The 6,500-nt window shown below is 45.3% G+C and overlaps 1 long non-coding RNA gene across 1 annotated transcript in view; it reads left to right on the forward strand.

The window, feature by feature from the left end:
- LOC139024677 (uncharacterized) overlaps positions 1 to 6,500 on the forward strand; it is a 29,031-nt gene that overhangs the window by 18,013 nt on the left and 4,518 nt on the right. Inside the window, exons 2-3 of the long non-coding RNA XR_011476012.1 lie at positions 1,882 to 1,954; positions 6,266 to 6,319. This is a non-coding gene — a long non-coding RNA (uncharacterized lncRNA). The remainder of the gene's footprint in view (positions 1 to 1,881; positions 1,955 to 6,265; positions 6,320 to 6,500) is intronic.

Here is a 6,500-nt window from a genome sequence, read left to right on the forward strand (position 1 = left end):
GGTGGAGGATGTAGTAACGGTGGAGGATGTAGTAACGTAGAGGATGTAGTAACGGTGGAGGATGTAGTAACATAGAGGATGTAGTAACGGTGGAGGATGTAGAGGATGTAGTGACGGTGGAGGATGTAGTAACGGTGGAGGATGTAGTAACGGTAACGGTGAAGGATGTAGTAACGTGGAGGATGTAGTAATGGTAACGTGGAGGATGTAGCCAGATGTTTATTATTATTCCATTCAGTCCTGTGTCTGATATTTGATTTTATCCGTATCTATTGCTACAGTTAAAATGACATCTCGTGATAGGTATTCTTTGTTATGAGATAGAATGTAACATCTATTAAAATAGAAACATGCTAAAACATACACACTCCATCATGCCGGTGCTACGCAGCAACCGTGTGAACCGGCCGTTACCGTAAACATCTGTGAATATGGGCAGCGCTCTCCTCCAGGTTCTGTCAGTTGCGCGCCAGCGTGGAGAATAACCGCGGTACAGAGAACCGGCTTTTCCCACGGTTGCTCGGGAATGCTTTTGGAGCGGAGGGTCTCTCTCCTTCGGTGGGGTTTATCAGCGGAGGGCATCGAAGGCGCACGATAGAAAACCTAATCCCATGGATAATTTATCAGATGACAGGACTATACTGAATTCAAATGGAAGAAGTGATATGAGTTGGTAGCAAAAGTTTTTTGTTTAGGGTTTAGAAATGATCACGTTGCTGCTCCCGGGTTTTGTTGTTTTTAGATCGTGTTGTTTTTGTGTAGGTGACTGATAACCTGTTTTATAGTGGGATATTATTTAGTTTTGTAGGCTACGATTGATAACCTAAACCCGAGGTCAGGGTCAATTAAACGGACTAGTCAACTCTCGTTCATTTCTCTCGGTCGAAAGAACGACCCAACCCTCCTGCCCAACCTGTGCAGGTGGATAGTCTCTTCCTTCTCGTCGTTTTCAGGACTGATAGCTGGCCGCTGGAAGGTCTGGTGGTGGGGAGGGGGGGGGGACGTGTGATTATAATGGCCCTCCTACCCTTCTCACAGAAATGATCAAATAATATGTAAGCGGTATGTAGGTGTGTGAGCGAGCAGCAGCGTTGTTTCATTGTGGCGACGGGAGGTTTTTTGACGCTCGGTTCACGGTACAACAGAAAGAGGCAGTGCTGAGTTAAAGAGACCGAATAGACATTTAGATTCAATACTGAGAGGGAAACACTTGGTCTGTTTCCAGAAAACCTTCGTTCTCTTGTGTATGTATCCTCTTGTTATTTCAACTATTCGAGTTGTTTTTTGGGGGGGAGGAGGGGGCGCGAATCAAAAATTAGTGTGGATGCCGAAGGAAGGTCCGGTTGCGGGGAGAAAAGGAATCGTAACGGGGAGAACATAGCCGTCATAACGGCTGAGAAGCATCGCACCATTCTGGTTTTTCATGATAACGTCTTTGGCTATTATTTCGTATTTTCGATAGACGAGGTAGTTTAATGGAAGATATGAGTTGTCTGGGCAACAGCAAGACTGAAGATCAACGCATCGACGAAAAGGCACAACAAGAGGCGAATAAAAAAATTGAAAAACAGTTGCAAAAAGAAAGACAAGAATATAAAGCGACGCACCGGCTGTTGTTATTGGGTACGGTTTTATTAAACGGATTGGCCCGAACACTGTGTGACTTAAATATCATTTCGTTTACCCTAACACGTATTTTTTGACAGCTTTCGCAATATGTCATGCTGGTGGATATTGATGGAAGCGAAGCTTAGCAAATAAATAAATTTCGATAACATTCTTATTCATTTTTTTGAACGGTAACAAGATGACCCCCTTTATCGTTCCGTTATCAGCAACACATTGTAACGTTCTGTCCTCCTGTTCGCTTCATTTCCGAAGGTGCTGGAGAGTCCGGGAAAAGCACTGTTGTGAAACAGATGAGGATTCTACACGTCAATGGTTTTAACGCAGAGTGAGTACATGTTATCCACTGTTAAGAAAAGCTCATACTGAATCTCCATTTGACATATAGGTCCAGATATATATATACCTATTTCATAACCATATTTTGTTATCATCAGAGACTCCCTGCCTGTGAGTGAGACTACAAGAGACTAGGTTTTCCTCCGGCACTACTGTAGAGCCTCCACTGTACAGTACAGCCAGGCGACTAGCTCTATCAGTGACCAACACACACTGTACTGTACAGCCAGGCAAATGAGGACGTTCTTTAAATTCGGGGCAGTAGTGGGAGCTACATGTTATTCACTGTGGTACAGAACACAGCTCATACCTGATTCATTTGACATATAGGTTCAATATATAAGAATCACCTATTTCTTCATTACCATGCAAATTTTTGCTATATCAGAGAACTCCCTGCCTGTGAGTGAGACCAAGAGACTTATGGTTTTCCTCCGGCACTACTGTAGAGCCCCCACTGTACAGTACACGCCAGGCCGCTAAGCTCTATCAGCTGCACTCACACAACTCTACGTTAACATCCGCTCACAGCTGGATCGGCCAACACTGACTCAGGGCCATCGATGAGCTGTATCAGTGACCAACAGCACACTGTACGTGGTCAGCCCAGGCGACGACTGTATCAGTGACACAACACCACCTGTACTGTACACCAGGCAACTAGCTTATCAGTGCGACCATACCACAACCCCTGTAACTGTACAGCCGACCAGCTTCTCAGTGACCCACACACACTGAGTAACTTGTCACAGCCACAGAAGCTGATAGTCTAACACGGTGCCAACACACGGACTGTAACTGCGGTAGAGGTTGCAGCCGGTAGGCGACTAGCTCTATCAGTGACCAACACAACACTGTCTGTACACGGCAGGACTAGCTCTATCACGTGAAACAATAACACTTTATGTACAGCCGCTAGTGTATCTACAAAGCACACGTCTTACGTGGGGACTAGCTCCGTGATACAGGGTAACGCAGACACACACTGTACCTGTACAGCCAGCGCAGCTAGCTGTATCCAGTAACCAAGCAACACTGTAACTGTACAGCAGGGGCTACCTAGCTCTATCAGTAGACCAACAACAACTGTATCTGTACACAGCCAGGCTGAACCTCAGCTGTATCAGCTGACCAACACCACACCGTGTACTGTACAGCCAGGCGACTATAGCTGTTATCAGTGACGCCAAGGCACACCACTGTAAGATTCTGAGTAGGTTGCGCGCTTAACTAGCTGCTCAGTCAGTGAGCTCACACTAAAATGTACTGTACAGCAGGGACTAAAGCTGTATCCAGGTAGACCAACACCACCACACATCTGTACAGCCAGCGCGACCTAGCTCTATCACGTGAACCAAAAACACTTATTTGGTCTCCATCTTGGGTATCAGTTCCAGGGGGACTAGGCTCCTAATCAGTACCAGCACGAGCTTGTCAAGACCACAGCACACTGATCGTGCTAGGCAGCCTTGGGCTGTCTAGATGTATCAGTGACCAACACAACACCTGTACTTGTTAGCAGGTTCCATTGTGGGTATTATCCTGATCGAGGGTAGGCAACACACACCGTAAACGTTACAGCCAGGACGACTAGCTGTATCAGTGACCAACACACCACTGTCACTCGGTACGCCAGGGGACTAGCTCTATCCAGTGACCCGCATGGCTTTTCGAAACACACCCACTGTTACTGTACAAGCAGGGACAGAACTTAAGCGTACTCAGTGATAATACAACCAACACACTTGTACGTGTTACAGTCCGAGGCGACTAGCGTCGTATCAGTGACCAAACACACCACTTGTTAACTGTACCAGCCAGGGCACTAGCTCTCATCAAGTAACCAACACACACGTGCTGAACAAGACTATTCAAGTACCATAAAACCGACTGACGCCAGGCGACTAGCTATGTTATCCCAGTGACCAACCACAACACTACTCGTAGCAGCCAGGGACTAGCTCTATCAGTGACCAAACAACACACTGGGAACGTTGGTCTAGTAAGCCAGGCTACTAGCTCATCCTGACCAAACACACACTGTACTGTACGCCAGCAAAACTAGCTCTATCAGTGGGGACCAACAAACACACGACTGTACTGTACAAGCAGGGCGACTAGCTCTATCAAGTGACCAAAACACACCACTGTACTGTACAGGCCAGGGCGACTAGCTGTATCAGTGACCAACACACACTGTTACTGTTGCCAGCAGGCTACTAGCTCTATCAGTGACCAGACACACACTGTATCTGTACAACCAGGCTAACAGCTGTATCAGTGACCAACACACACTGTACGTACAAGGCCGGCTACTAGCTTCTAATCAGTGACCAACACAGCACTGTACTGTACAGCCGGGACGACTGCTCTGTCAGTGAACAAACACACACTGTACTGTAACGCCAGGCCTACTAGCTCTATCATGGACCAAACCACAACACTCGTACTCGTACAGCCAGGCTTAGCTAGCTCTATCAGTGACCAACACCCACCACTGTACTGTAAAAAGCCAGGCGACTACTCTCTTCAGTGGACCAACTACCACTGTTACCTGGTACACCAGGCTACTAGCTGTATCAAGTGGACAACACACACTGTACTCGTACAAGCCAGGGCTGGACTAGCTGTATCAGTGACCATAAAGACACACAACTGTAACTGTACAAAGCCAGCTTACTAGCTTATCAAGTGACACAACACCACTGTACTGGTTACAGCCAGGCTTACTAGCTGTATAGTGACCAAACAACCATGTACGTCAAAGCCAGGCTTACTACGGTATCAGTGACCAAAACAACGGGGCACTGTACTGTACAGCCAGGCGACTAAGCCTCTAATCAGTGACCAACACACACTGTTACTGTTACACCAGGCGGACTAGCTGTATCAGTGACCAACACACACTTGTACTGTATACAGCCAGGCTACTAAGCTCTATCAAGTGAACCAACACACACTGTACAGTACAAAGCAGCGTTAACTAGGCTGTATTCAGTTGACCAAACACCCACACTGTTACTGTACAGCCATGCGGACTACTCTATCAAGTGGGTCTGGTTCCCCCTAAAAGCATCTTAAGATCTTCTCTTTGCTACAGCAGAACACGTATCGGCTGTAGAAGGCTTTCCGTACGTGAAGGCATTGACTCTCCCCTGACCGTCTGACTTATTACTTGCAAGTCACATTGTTAACTGTTATGTCGCTATGTTATGTCATAGCTATTATTGGGCTATTTTTGGAGATAGCTAGGGGTCTATGGATAATGTGTTTTGCTTGCAAAGGCTTTCTGTGCCTGTGTTAGAAAGACAGAGGTCTACTGTCTGTCTGAGTTACATAGGACTACAGTTTACTGGTAGAGATATCTTACTGTCTGAGTTACATAGCACTACAGTTTGTACTGGTAGAGATATCTTACTGTCTGAGTTACATAGGACTAGCAATGTTGTACTGGTAGAGATATCTTACTGTCTGAGTTACATAGGCATAAGGTTGGTACTGGTAGAGATATCTTACTGTCTGAGTTACATAGGACTATACGGTTGTACTGGTAGAGATATCTTACTGTTCTGAGTTACATAGGACTAACAGGTGTAATCTGGTAGAGATATCTTACTGTCTGAGTTACATAGGACTAACGGTTGTACTGTAGAGATATCTACACTGTCTGAGTTACATAGGACTACAGGTGTACTGGTAAGAGATATTTACTTGCCTGAGTTTACATAGGACTACAGGTGTAACTGGTAGAGATATCTTACTGTCTGAGTTACATTAGGATTACAGTTGTATCTGGTAGAGATATTCTTAACTGCCTGAGTTAACATAGGACTACAGGTGTACTGGTAGAAGATATCATTACTGTCTGAGTTACATAGGACTACAGTTGTATCTGTAGAGATATCTTTACTGTCTGAGTTTACATAGCACTACAGTTGTTACTGGTAGAGATATCTTCTACTTGTCTGTCTGAGTTACATAGGGACTACAGCTGTAACTGGTAGAGATATCTTTACTGTCGAGTTTACATAGGATACAGTTGTACTGGTAGAGATATCTTACTGTATGTCTGAGTTACATAGGACTTACAAGTTGTTACTTGGTAGAGATATCTTACTTCCTGTCTGGCCTGAACACAACACCGACTCTAGCGTGTTAACACCAGGGCCTAGAACTGGAGAGGAACTACCAGCCTTCTTAGTGGGATCTTAGGTTCATAGACGAGGAATAATTGTGCTGATGTTATCTCTTTTTTGGTTACTATCTCCTCCAATGCTGTGTTCTGTTCCTCCTTCGTCAGAAAAGAGAAACAGAAAATCCAAGATATTCGGAAAAACGTGAAAGGGCCATAGTGGTGAGTAGCATTAATCTGTGTCCTGTTTTAAGTAAACACGTGGTTTACCCAGGTTATTCTGTGTGACCCAAATTCCCCCTATTCCCTATATACTTGTACATATACAGTGGGGAGAACAAGTTTTGATACACTGCCGATTTTGCAGGTTTTCCTACTTACAAAGCATGTAGAGGTCTTGTAA

Source organism: Salvelinus sp. IW2-2015, unplaced genomic scaffold, assembly GCF_002910315.2.
Source record: "Salvelinus sp. IW2-2015 unplaced genomic scaffold, ASM291031v2 Un_scaffold1775, whole genome shotgun sequence".
Classification (NCBI taxonomy): domain Eukaryota; kingdom Metazoa; phylum Chordata; class Actinopteri; order Salmoniformes; family Salmonidae; genus Salvelinus; species Salvelinus sp. IW2-2015.